Genomic DNA, 13,361 nt, shown 5'->3' with positions numbered 1-13,361 from the left:
GTTGGGTCAATCCTAAGAAACTTAACCTAATACCAACATCTCCTCCCATGAGCTCCTTATAAATTTGTTGTTAGGTTCACTTTCACAATACAATCGTCGATCGGCGGCGGTTGCACCCATCTTCTCTTTATGTGATGAAGATGCACTGAAAGTGTGAACTCAAAAGTAAGAACTCGGAATGAGTATTAGAAAGAAGTTGATCGTGCCAGTAGGTGGCCGGTGAACTAAGCAAGTATAAGTGTGAATCCTCCGGGAATGTAAGGTAATGTTAATAAGGAACGTTCCGACGATGTCGGGTAAGATGTTATTGATATTTCATGTACCCGTAAGTGAAGAAGTTGGATATATCTAAGTATGACCGGAAGCTTCGGTAAGAGTCGTTGTTGGAACGAGTTTATTGTATAGAAAGGGATAGTATTCTGGAATGTAAGTGTAATGCTACAAGATAGGGAGAAGTCGACATATGTTGACGGAGTTAGTAGGCTCTCAGGAATAGCGTTATGTGATTGAAGCTAAGGACTTGTAGGTTCAGAGTGGACAAGGTTCTAGTGTTCAGGAAGTTGCGTTAAGAGGCAATGAGATGAGATAAGCTACTCGTAGTGTGTAACAGCCCGATTTTCGCTAGTTTTATTTTATTAATTATTTATGTGTGTTGTGTGTGCTATTATGTGATTATTTGCTTTTGTGTGTATTTTTGGTTGGGAATTGTAGTATTCGGTGAAAAAGGGTATTTTAGTCATTTTGGTCTTAGGGGCATTTTGGTCATTTTGAGAGTAGGGGTAATTTTGTAATTTTGGTGGAGGATTATTTTTGAGTGTTAGTAAGAATATTATTTTACCAAGTTACTAGAGAGAATGTAGTAATTATTTTATTTACCGATAAGTGACAGTTAGTGTTGTAATTTACCGTTAAGTGAGTAGTGACATTTTGGGTGTTAGAATAGAAATGGGTTAGGCCCATTAAGGTTGAGAGATAAGCCCAATTGATGAGAGCACATATATAAACTCTAGTTGTGGGTGAAAATTAGGTTTCACAACATTATTCATTTCATTTCATTTGGGAAGAGAAGAGGTAGAGGCTAGAGACCACAACAAGAGCAAGGGCTAGAGCTAGAAGAGTGGATTCAACACCTAGGAGCTAATTGAGGCTTGAATTAAGGATTCTTGGTGTTAGAGGTAAGGGGGTTAGTTTTTAATCATAATTTCATCATTTTTCATTTGAACCCATTTTTATGGAATTGATAATTTGAATCCATTTGTTCTGAATTCGTGCATAATTCTTGCTGTTATGATAGAGAACATGATTTGTATGATAATTACATGTTAGTATGTGAATTAACATGTTGAAATGTGCATTTGTGGGTATATTGTGTTCTTGAGCAATTTTGATGAAAAATGAGGTTGTGATGTTGAATTGTACATGAATTTGTGTTCATTAGTTGTTGTTGATGATTGTTGAACTGTTGGAAACAAAATTTCGTAACTGGAAACGTTGTTTATGGATTCATGAGGAGATTTGTGGTTATGTTGGTGTTTTGAAAGAATTTTGTGAATTTGATGAAATGAGCTATGTTGTTGTTTTTAATGCTTGAAACATGTTTGTTTAAGTGTATTGAACCTGTTTTGACCCATAAACACTTTCTGGAAGTTGATTTGGGAGTTGGGGGTTTGAAAATTGGGATTTTGGGCAAAAATGGTGTGAAAACCCGAAACTTCTGCATAATTTCGCAAGAACGGCGCTAATAGCGAAACTGTCTGGACAAGTTTCGCTAATAGCGAAAATTTCGCTAATAGTGAAATTGTCTGGGAATTTCGCTAATAGCCTAGATTTCGCTAATAGCGAAATTGCCCAGAAACAGTTTTTCTGTTTTATTGTTTTGAGCTTTGGGGGACCAGTCCAATACTTCTAAAATGTTTCTTTGGACTTAATTAACACCTGTTTACACCTTTAATCCTATTGGAACAAGATTTGAGTTGGTTTGGACTTGAAATTATGAAAATCGTCTAACTTTTGTGAAAACGGTCCAAACGTCAATTTTTCCAAAAACTTGTTTTCTCCGGAAATTGAAGTGGGATTAGAGTTGTATATTGTTTATATGATTTTTAAAAATGGATGTGATTGGTTCTATCAAGTTTGAACTTGTTTTGTTTTGAAAATGGAAAATTTTGGGAAAAAGTGAAAAGTGAGACGAACTTTGGGTTTTTCTTGAATTCGTTGTTTTTGGCCGATGAAATGCTTATGTATCCTCTACTGCACCTATAAGTGACTTGTGATAATACATGGCATAGGCAATTGAGCTTGTAGAGTTGGTTTGGTTCATAAATTCTATTATTTTTAAAAGGTGTCTTTTGGAGACGAACTTAGTAGAAATGAATCTTGAAGGACTAAAGTCTTATGAGTCTTTTGTGAATGGTCACATATGATTAAATAATTGTGTTTGAATGATTGTGGAAGGTTGAGAATGATGTTTATCATAACTTGTTGTGTTATTCCGTTGTACTTGGTTTATGTGATGTAAATGGAAATGAATTGCGAGCCGATGTTGATGTATGTTGATAATTAAGATGAGGATGATGTTGTTGGTTGTTGATGATTATGTTGATGATGTTGATGTATGTTGATGAATCTTATGTGAGTTGTGATTGTTGAATGTATGGGCATGATTCTTGATAATGCAATGTTGTTGAGTTGTTGAAATGTAAAAGGAGATGTACTTTTACATTGTTTTGATAGTTGTTATGTTGGAGTTGTGCATTATCGAGTCATTGCTATATGTCCATGCATCATATCATGTTATTGTTGTTGTTGAAATGTAAAAGGAGGTGTACTTTTACATAGTAAGAGGAGGTGTACTCTTACTTGGATGTTTTTGTTGCATCCATTGTTGTTGATCTGGTACCACATGCATATATGTGTCGAGTATAGGCGCATTGCATCTTGAAATGTTATCTTGTTGTTGCATGTGAATGGTGAATGTTGATGATAAGTGTGTTTGATGAATACATACTTGTGATATTTGGAATTGAATGGTTGATGAGTTGTGACATAATTGAATATGTGACTTGATGATTTGGTGTATTGGTGAAATTTGGTGAATGTTGTGATTATGTGGATTGGTGTATATGTATATTGGTGGATTTTGTTGATGGTTGTGAAATAAATGCTCTAATTGCATGTCTTACTTGTTGTGCTTATACACTTGGTGAATCTATTGATGATAATTGGTTGGATGATAATGATGAGGTGAGAATTGTATATGTATATACATAAGATGTGGTGATTTCTTTGATGATGATGATTGATTGCTTGTAACTTGAAATGATGAATTGTACTTGTTGAATTAAGCATGCTAAATGAATAATGAGGTAAGTGATGTGATCATTGATTGATGTTGATAAATGATGAGCTTTTATTGATGACTTGATTAGAGGTTAATTATGCATGCTATGCTATGATAATAATGTGATAGCTTGAGATGCAAGTAATGGGGGATGTTAATCATATGATGCTAGTATTCTAGGAGGGGTGGTTATGTATATGTGATATGTATAAATTCTTGAATACCATGTTTTTATATGTGGATTATGATTAATGTAATACTTACCCCCAGTGGTTTCGACCGCCTACCTGTCTGTATGGATGGGTAGACGTTGTGCAGGACTAGATGCTTGGTGAGTTTGCTTGTGGGATGTTTGGACGACGGGAGCTTTCTCCGTTGTCGTGTCAGTGTCGTAGTATCTAGGCTCTGATTAGGATTAGCGTCTGGTTGTTGTTTGGATTCTGTTGTTATGTTGTTGCTATTGTCCACTTGTCGGACTTGGAGTATTTTCATTTGAGGATTTATTGACCATGGTATGTATATGTTGAAGTTTATGATTTGAATTCCGCTGTGATCGTTGAGATATTATATATATGCATGATATTGTTTGGTTTGTTTTGAGACGTAGCATCTATTTCTAGAATATTTCTGATGTATTCGCGCGTTTTACCGCTTAATAGAAATAGGGTGTTACAAGTTGGTATCAGAGCCCTGGTCGGTCTTGTCCAGACCAAAACCCGTTGATTTTCCTGTTTGTATGTGACATGTACGGAAGTACTATCGGTACTTGTTGTGTTGTTTCGTTCTTTTAGGTGGGTTTGAGCGTAGTGGGGGAGTAGCAGGTTGTTTCAGGTTTGTTGCGTCTGGCAAGGGAAGGTAGAAGGTTCTTGACCGCGGAGCAAGTGAAGAAGTCTTTGGATGGTGAAGCTTGTGTATTCATGATGTTTGCTTCCTTGAAGGAGAGTAGTGAGAAAGGAGTTGGTGATTTGCCGGTAGTGCAAGAGTTTCCAGAAGTTTTTCCGGACGACATTACCGAGTTACCGCCGGAGAGGGAAGTTGAGTTTGCAATTGACTTGGTACCGGGGACGAGTCCTATTTCGATTGCTCCGTATCGGATGTCTGCATTAGAGTTGGGTGAGTTGAAGAAGCAGTTGGAAGAGTTACTTGAGAAGCAGTTTATCAGGCCAAGCGTTTCGCCGTGGGGAGCTCCTGTGTTGTTGGTTAAGAAGAAAGACGGAAGCATGAGGTTGTGTGTGGATTATCGGCAGTTGAACAAGGTGACAATCAAGAATCGGTATCCGCTTCCGAGAATTGATGACTTGATGGATCAGTTAGTTGGTGCAAAAGTGTTCAGCAAGATTGATTTGAGGTCAGGATATCATCAGATTAGAGTGAAGGCGGAAGATATATCCAAAACTGCGTTCAGAACGAGGTATGGACACTATGAGTATTATGTGAGGCCATTTGGAGTATCTAATGCGCCAGGTGTCTTCATGGAGTACATGAATAGAATATTTCATCCTTTTCTGGATCGTTTTGTGGTGGTGTTTATAGATGATATTTTGGTGTATTCTAAGTCCGAAGAAGAGCATGCCGAGCATTTGAGGATGGTGTTGGGAATTTTGAAGGAGAATAAGTTGTTTGCTAAGTTGTCAAAGTGTGAGTTTTGGTTGCGGGAAGTGAGTTTCCTTGGTCATGTGATTTCTAAAGGTGGCATTGCGGTGGATCCGTCGAAGGTTGATGCAGTGTTGCAATGGGAATCACCTAAGTCTGTTTTTGAAGTTAGAAGCTTTCTTGGATTGGCAGGTTATTATCGGAGGTTCATTGAAGGATTCTCTAAGTTGGCGTTGCCATTGACGCAGTTGACTCGGAAAGGACAAGCTTATGTTTGGGATGCTAAGTGTGAGAAGAGTTTCCAAGAGTTGAAGAAGAGGTTGACATCGGCTCCGGTGTTGATTTTGCCGAATCCTAAGGAATCGTTTGTTGTGTATTGTGATGCTTCTAAGATGGGTCTTGGTGGTGTGCTTATGCAGAATCGTCAGGTGGTGGCTTATGCTTCAAGGCAGTTGAAAGTGCATGAGAAGAATTATCCGACTCATGATTTGGAATTGGCGGCCGTTGTGTATGTGTTGAAAATTTGGAGGCATTATCTGTATGGTTCTAAGTTTGAAGTGTTCAGTGATCACAAGAGTTTGAAGTATTTGTTTGACCAGAAGGAGTTGAATATGAGGCAGAGGAGATGGTTGGAGTATCTTAAGGATTTTGATTTCCAGTTGAGCTATCATCCTGGAAAGGCCAATGTTGTTGCTGATGCTTTGAGTAGGAAGTCGTTGCATATGTCTGCTTTGATGGTAAAAGAGTGGGAGTTGATTGAGCAGTTCCGAGATTTGAGTTTGGTTAGTGAATTGACACCGGATGGTGTGAGGTTGGGAATGTTGAAGCTGACAAGTAATATTCTGGAGGAGATCAGGAATGGTCAGAAGGAAGATTTGGAACTTGTTGATCGTGTGGTGTTGGTTAACCAAGGTAAGGGTGGAGACTTCAGGTTGGATGAGAACGGTGTTTTGATGTTCCGTAATCGTGTTTGTGTGCCGAGTGTTCTTGAGCTTAAGAGGCAGATTTTGGAAGAAGGTCACAGAAGTAGTTTGAGTATTCATCCAGGAGCGACTAAGATGTATCAGGATTTGAAGAGGTTGTTTTGGTGGCCTGGAATGAAGAAAGAGATCGCAGAGTTTGTGTATGCTTGTTTGGTGTGTCAGAAGTCTAAGATTGAACATCAGAAGCCGTCAGGTTTGATGCAACCGTTGTTTGTGCCAGAGTGGAAGTGGGATAGTATATCAATGGACTTTGTTGGAGCGTTACCGAAGACTGTTAAGGGTTTTGATTCGATTTGGGTGATTGTTGATCGGTTGACGAAGTCGGCACATTTTTTTCCTATTAAGACCGGTATGTCTGTGGCTAAGTTGGCTGAGGTCTACATTGAGCAGATTGTTAGATTGCACGGTGTTCCTTCTAGTATTGTGTCGGATCGGGATCCGAGGTTTACTTCTAAGTTTTGGGAGAGTTTGCAAGATGCTTTGGGAACTTAGTTGAGGTTGAGTTCTGCGTATCATCCCCAGACTGATGGTCAGACGGAGAGGACTATTCAGAGTTTGGAAGATTTGTTGAGTGCTTGTGTGTTGGAGCAAGGTGTCAGTTGGATTGAATGTTTACCGTTGATTGAGTTCACTTACAACAACAGTTTTCATTCTAGTATCGGAATGGCACCATTTGAGGCTTTGTATGGTCGGAGGTGTAGAACTCCTTTGTGTTGGTATGAGTCAGGAGAAAGTGCCTTGTTAGGTCCGGAAGTTGTGCAAGAGACGACCAAGAAGGTTAAGATGATTCAAGAGAAGATGAGAGCGTCTCAGAGTAGGCAGAAGAGTTATCATGATAAGAGGAGGAAAGACCTTGAGTTTAAGGTTGGAGATCATGTGTTTTTGAGAGTGAATCCTGTAACTGGTGTTGGACGTGCTTTGAAGTGTCGGAAGTTGACTCCTCGTTTTGTTGGACCTTTTGAGATTGTTGAGAAGGTTGGGGTTGTAGCGTATCGGATTGCGTTACCGCCATCTTTGTCAAATCTTCATAATGTGTTTCATGTGTCTCAGTTGAGGAAGTATGTGTATGATGCGTCTCATGTGATTCAAGTGGATGATTTGGAAGTAAGGGATAATTTGACCGTTGAGACTCGGCCGGTTAGGATTGAAGATCGTGAAGTGAAGCGTTTGCGTGGCAAGGAGGTCGTTTTGGTTAAAGTGATTTGGGTTGGACCAACCGGTGAGAGTGCCACTTGGGAATCGGAGAGTAGAGTGAGGGTTGCGTATCCAGAGTTGTTTTCTTCAGGTAATTTTCGAGGGCGAAAATTCTTTTTAGTGGGGGAGAGTTATAACAGCCCGATTTTCGCTAGTTTTATTTTATTAATTATTTATGTGTGTTGTGTGTGCTATTATGTGATTATTTGCTTTTGTGTGTATTTTTGGTTGGGAATTGTAGTATTCGGTGAAAAAGGGTATTTTAGTCATTTTGGTCTTAGGGGCATTTTGGTCATTTTGAGAGTAGGGGTAATTTTGTAATTTTGGTGGAGGATTATTTTTGAGTGTTAGTAAGAATATTATTTTACCAAGTTACTAGAGAGAATGTAGTAATTATTTTATTTACCGATAAGTGACAGTTAGTGTTGTAATTTACCGTTAAGTGAGTAGTGACATTTTGGGTGTTAGAATAGAAATGGGTTAGGCCCATTAAGGTTGAGAGATAAGCCCAATTGATGAGAGCACATATATAAACTCTAGTTGTGGGTGAAAATTAGGTTTCACAACATTATTCATTTCATTTCATTTGGGAAGAGAAGAGGTAGAGGCTAGAGACCACAACAAGAGCAAGGGCTAGAGCTAGAAGAGTGGATTCAACACCTAGGAGCTAATTGAGGCTTGAATTAAGGATTCTTGGTGTTAGAGGTAAGGGGGTTAGTTTTTAATCATAATTTCATCATTTTTCATTTGAACCCATTTTTATGGAATTGATAATTTGAATCCATTTGTTCTGAATTCGTGCATAATTCTTGCTGTTATGATAGAGAACATGATTTGTATGATAATTACATGTTAGTATGTGAATTAACATGTTGAAATGTGCATTTGTGGGTATATTGTGTTCTTGAGCAATTTTGATGAAAAATGAGGTTGTGATGTTGAATTGTACATGAATTTGTGTTCATTAGTTGTTGTTGATGATTGTTGAACTGTTGGAAACAAAATTTCGTAACTGGAAACGTTGTTTATGGATTCATGAGGAGATTTGTGGTTATGTTGGTGTTTTGAAAGAATTTTGTGAATTTGATGAAATGAGCTATGTTGTTGTTTTTAATGCTTGAAACATGTTTGTTTAAGTGTATTGAACCTGTTTTGACCCATAAACACTTTCTGGAAGTTGATTTGGGAGTTGGGGGTTTGAAAATTGGGATTTTGGGCAAAAATGGTGTGAAAACCCGAAACTTCTGCATAATTTCGCAAGAACGGCGCTAATAGTGAAACTGTCTGGACAAGTTTCGCTAATAGCGAAATTGTCTGGGAATTTCGCTAATAGCCTAGATTTCGCTAATAGCGAAATTGCCCAGAAACAGTTTTTCTGTTTTATTGTTTTGAGCTTTGGGGGACCAATCCAATACTTCTAAAATGTTTCTTTGGACTTAATTAACACCTGTTTACACCTTTAATCCTACTGGAACAAGATTTGAGTTGGTTTGGACTTGAAATTATGAAAATCGTCTAACTTTTGTGAAAACGGTCCAAACGTCAATTTTTCCAAAAACTTGTTTTCTCCGGAAATGGAAGTGGGATTAGAGTTGTATATTGTTTATATGATTTTTAAAAATGGATGTGATTGGTTCTATCAAGTTTGAACTTGTTTTGTTTTGAAAATGGAAAATTTTGGGAAAAAGTGAAAAGTGAGACGAACTTTGGGTTTTTCTTGAATTCGTTGTTTTTGGCCGATGAAATGCTTATGTATCCTCTACTGCACCTATAAGTGACTTGTGATAATACATGGCATAGGCAATTGAGCTTGTAGAGTTGGTTTGGTTCATAAATTCTATTATTTTTAAAAGGTGACTTTTGGAGACGAACTTAGTAGAAATGAATCTTGAAGGACTAAAGTCTTATGAATCTTTTGTGAATGGTCACATATGATTAAATAATTGTGTTTGAATGATTGTGGAAGGTTGAGAATGATGTTTATCATAACTTGTTGTGTTATTCCGTTTTACTTGGTTTATGTGATGTAAATGGAAATGAATTGCGAGCCGATGTTGATGTATGTTGATAATTAAGATGAGGATGATGTTGTTGGTTGTTGATGATTATGTTGATGATGTTGATGTATGTTGATGAATCTTATGTGAGTTGTGATTGTTGAATGTATGGGCATGATTCTTGATAATGCAATGTTGTTGAGTTGTTGAAATGTAAAAGGAGGTGTACTTTTACATTGTTTTGATAGTTGTTATGTTGGAGTTGTGCATTATCGAGTCATTGCTATATGTCCATGCATCATATCATGTTGTTGTTGTTGTTGAAATGTAAAAGGAGGTGTACTTTTACATAGTAAGAGGAGGTGTACTCTTACTTGGATGTTTTTGTTGCATCCATTGTTGTTGATCTGGTACCACATGCATATATGTGTCGAGTATAGGCGCATTGCATATTGAAATGTTATCTTGTTGTTGCATGTGAATGGTGAATGTTGATGATAAGTGTGTTTGATGAATACATACTTGTGATATTTGGAATTGAATGGTTGATGAGTTGTGACATAATTGAATATGTGACTTGATGATTTGGTGTATTGGTGAAATTTGGTGAATGTTGTGATTATGTGGATTGGTGTATATGTATATTGGTGGATTTTGTTGATGGTTGTGAAATAAATGCTCTAATTGCATGTCTTACTTGTTGTGCTTATACACTTGGTGAATCTATTGATGATAATTGGTTGGATGATAATGATGAGGTGAGAATTGTATATGTATATACATAAGATGTGGTGATTTCTTTGATGATGATGATTGATTGCTTGTAACTTGAAATGATGAATTGTACTTGTTGAATTAAGCATGCTAAATGAGTAATGAGGTAAGTGATGTGATCATTGATTGATGTTGATAAATGATGAGATTTTATTGATGACTTGATTAGAGGTTAATTATGCATGCTATGCTATGATAATAATGTGATAGCTTGAGATGCAAGTAATGGGGGATGTTAATCATATGATGCTAGTATTCTAGGAGGGGTGGTTATGTATATGTGATATGTATAAATTCTTGAATACCATGTTTTTATATGTGGATTATGATTAATGTAATACTTACCCCCAGTGGTTTCGACCGCCTACCTGTCTGTATGGATGGGTAGACGTTGTGCAGGACTAGATGCTTGGTGAGTTTGCTTGTGGGATGTTTGGACGACGGGAGCTTTCTCCGTTGTCGTGTCAGTGTCGTAGTATCTAGGCTCTGATTAGGATTAGCGTCTGGTTGTTGTTTGGATTCTGTTGTTATGTTGTTGCTATTGTCCACTTGTCAGACTTGGAGTATTTTCATTTGAGGATTTATTGACCATGGTATGTATATGTTGAAGTTTATGATTTGAATTCCGCTGTGATCGTTGAGATATTATATATATGCATGATATTGTTTGGTTTGTTTTGAGACGTAGCATCTATTTCTAGAATATTTCTGATGTATTCGCGCGTTTTACCGCTTAATAGAAATAGGGTGTTACATAGTGGAAGAAGTTAAGGATTTAAGTGAAAGTTTTATGTTATCAGGACTAAGGCATTAATTTCTGACGTGCCGAGAATTGTATCGAAATAGGTTGATGTTTGTCATGCATATGTTATAGAATATTTCATGATGTAGGGAATGACTGATGTGCATTGGGTTACTTGAGAAATGAGATTTTTATGCAAAGTATGTTTTCCAAAAAAAAAAAAAAAAAAAATCCAATAGCGAATTTGGGGCGAAATTTTATGTTTTTCCGAAAACTGTCAGTTCGTCTCTAGGGTCTGCAATGACTATGGGGAGTTGTCTTCACAATCTTTTATGTGACGAAAACCTTTATGATATCAAGTGACGAATGCATATCACATCCTATGGTTTCCAAAGGAAAAAGGCATGAGCAACCATTAACGAAATCGATTCGGTTTAAGGTAACTTAGAAAGTTAATGTGTCAAGAGATAAGAAGGAGCTTAGACCAAGAGTTTAGAGGTTCTGGTATTTAAATGGACATCGCGGATGTGAAGACATAAAGAAAGAAGTTAAGGTAGTGTGAAATCACAAGATTCTTGGATTTTGTGGAGTTATAAGTATCCCTTGAACCTATGTTTTGCTTGATTGACTTGCTAATACTCGTTAGAATGTTGAATCATAAAGTTTACTTGAGATTAGAAAGATATATGCATATGGGTGATTGAAGTTGACTTTTTTTAAAATCAAATTAAATTTTGTAGGTACCGGTTGTTACGACTCGCATAGAGTGGTCTAAACTCTCTAGAACCAAGATTGGATGGCACAAATGTGTTATCGACTCGTTCTGTGGTTTTAGAGTAACGACTGGGGCCTAGGTTCAGTATATTTTTTTATAAATATATATAGTGGAAAAAACATCAACGTCAATGATCCGTGTGCTAATTTACGAAGTTTTCTTTGAAAGAAAAATTAACGAGCAAGCATTGGTATGGTTAAGCAAAACATAGTATGAGAGAATGCGAAGATACATTGTTAGATGTATCAGGAAGGTATGTCCGAGTGTAAGATGATTCTACCATGGGAAGTCGTAAGAATGATTCATGGGAATAGTAAGTATGAAGTGACAAAGACGTGTACGATGAGTCAAAATTGCTATAGAACAAGTGTAAGTATGGCATTTATATGTCAAGAGGTAAGTCTACCTTGAGATTTAATCTTACAAGCAAAGGGTAGCGCAAGGTTGCATAGTTGATTGCAACATAGAAAGTTTTGAGAAGAGTTCAAGAAGATATTAAGGTAATGATAGAAGGAGTGTGAGGTTTCACTCGTCTCAACGGAGTAGAGTATTGGTTAAAGCCAACAGGTGGGAATCATAGTAGCGCAACAGAAGTTAATCGGTAAAGTTATTGACGGTAACCATGGAACATGGAATTTGGTAGTAAGAATCTTCGTGAGGAATGTTCTTGATAGTGATACAATTTTAGTGAAGAAGCATTACGAGACGAGCGAGGAGTTCTCGATGAGAAGTAAGTATCAATGCTTATACAGTCAGTGTTGATTAAGGTAAAAGTATAAACGATGTACATTCACTTAAGTAAGACGAGAAAGACTAGAGTTACCACAATGAAGTAATCGGGTTGCCTAATTGGTAATGTTGAATGCGTACAAGAGATGTTGGTTAGTCAGGAAGAGTACGTGCTATGATAAGGGAATATGGTTCATGAGATATGCACGATGAAGTACCTACCCTCTTATACCATACTTGTTAAGTGATAACGATACTTGCTAGAATAATGTTAAACCTCGATTTTATAACTTTTAAAGTTAAGATAGGTATTAAGGAACTTGGGAACGATGTTTATTTTAAAAGCATGAAATTATACATTGTTGAAACTGATAAAGTGCGTCGTAAGCGAGCAAGCTCACTTAAGACGTGCAGACTTCAGGACCAACTTGTTATAGGCAAGTTTGGGGCGAGTTGTAAAGCCTTTTTTGAAATATAGAGACTCGTCATGCGGTTCTGCGGTACCATTACAGATTCGGTTTCAAAATGAAATTTTCTTTTTAGTCAAGTAATTGTTAGTTCTAAGAACCTATGTACCAATGTTTAGAAATTTCTAGAAGCAAAATGCTAGAATGAGTATCGTTATTAACTAACAAGAAATGGTACTTGAAAGTATGCGAATACTATGGAAGTAAGGTTTTATGAAGAAACGACAATGTCCATGTGATACTAGAAGCATACAGGATGCACGGATTTTTGCTAAGAGTATTCAAGTGCAAAAGGACTTAGTAGAAAGTTTTAAGAGCATGTGAATAGCAAAACTGGTTAACAGATTGTCAGGTGAATCGGCGTAATTGATTTCGCTTCTCCATGACAAGTTATATGAGTTACCCATGAACTTGGCTGCAAAGAGAATGGTAATGAGATCGAAAGATTTCTTGAGACTCTGAAAAGAGATAAGAGATTCGTAGAATTGTTGAGGTAAGTAATGTAAGTAAGAGGCATGTGTCTCAATGTATAGCAAGGAATATATGTATGAACTATGTGTACGCATGATAAGATGTCTTAGATGTGATCGAGCATTGCAGGGCAAACCTGGATTCCGGTAGGATCCCAGTTAAAAGGCAAATCCTAAGTGTTCCAGTTAATGATAAGCTACTTATGCATTTGGTTAATACTAAGCGGATACGGTATGGATCTGAGATAACTAGTCCAATATGCTGCAAGAATAAGTAATGATCCTGATGCTTTCAAG

At 37.1% G+C, this 13,361-nt stretch overlaps 1 long non-coding RNA gene across 1 annotated transcript; it reads left to right on the top strand.

Moving 5' to 3' along the window:
• The first annotated feature begins 608 nt into the window (after nucleotides 1-608).
• Nucleotides 609-3,940, top strand: LOC146900074 (uncharacterized). The gene is made up of 2 exons (XR_015022946.1): nucleotides 609-1,175; nucleotides 3,648-3,940. It is a non-coding gene; the product is annotated as an uncharacterized LOC146900074 (long non-coding RNA).
• The last annotated feature ends 9,421 nt before the right edge of the window (nucleotides 3,941-13,361 follow it).

The sequence above is a fragment of the Medicago sativa genome, chromosome 8 (assembly GCF_051527215.1).
Source record: "Medicago sativa cultivar Bolivia chromosome 8, Bolivia_mono, whole genome shotgun sequence".
NCBI lineage: Eukaryota > Viridiplantae > Streptophyta > Magnoliopsida > Fabales > Fabaceae > Medicago > Medicago sativa.
This window is presented reverse-complemented; position numbering and strand designations above follow the sequence as displayed.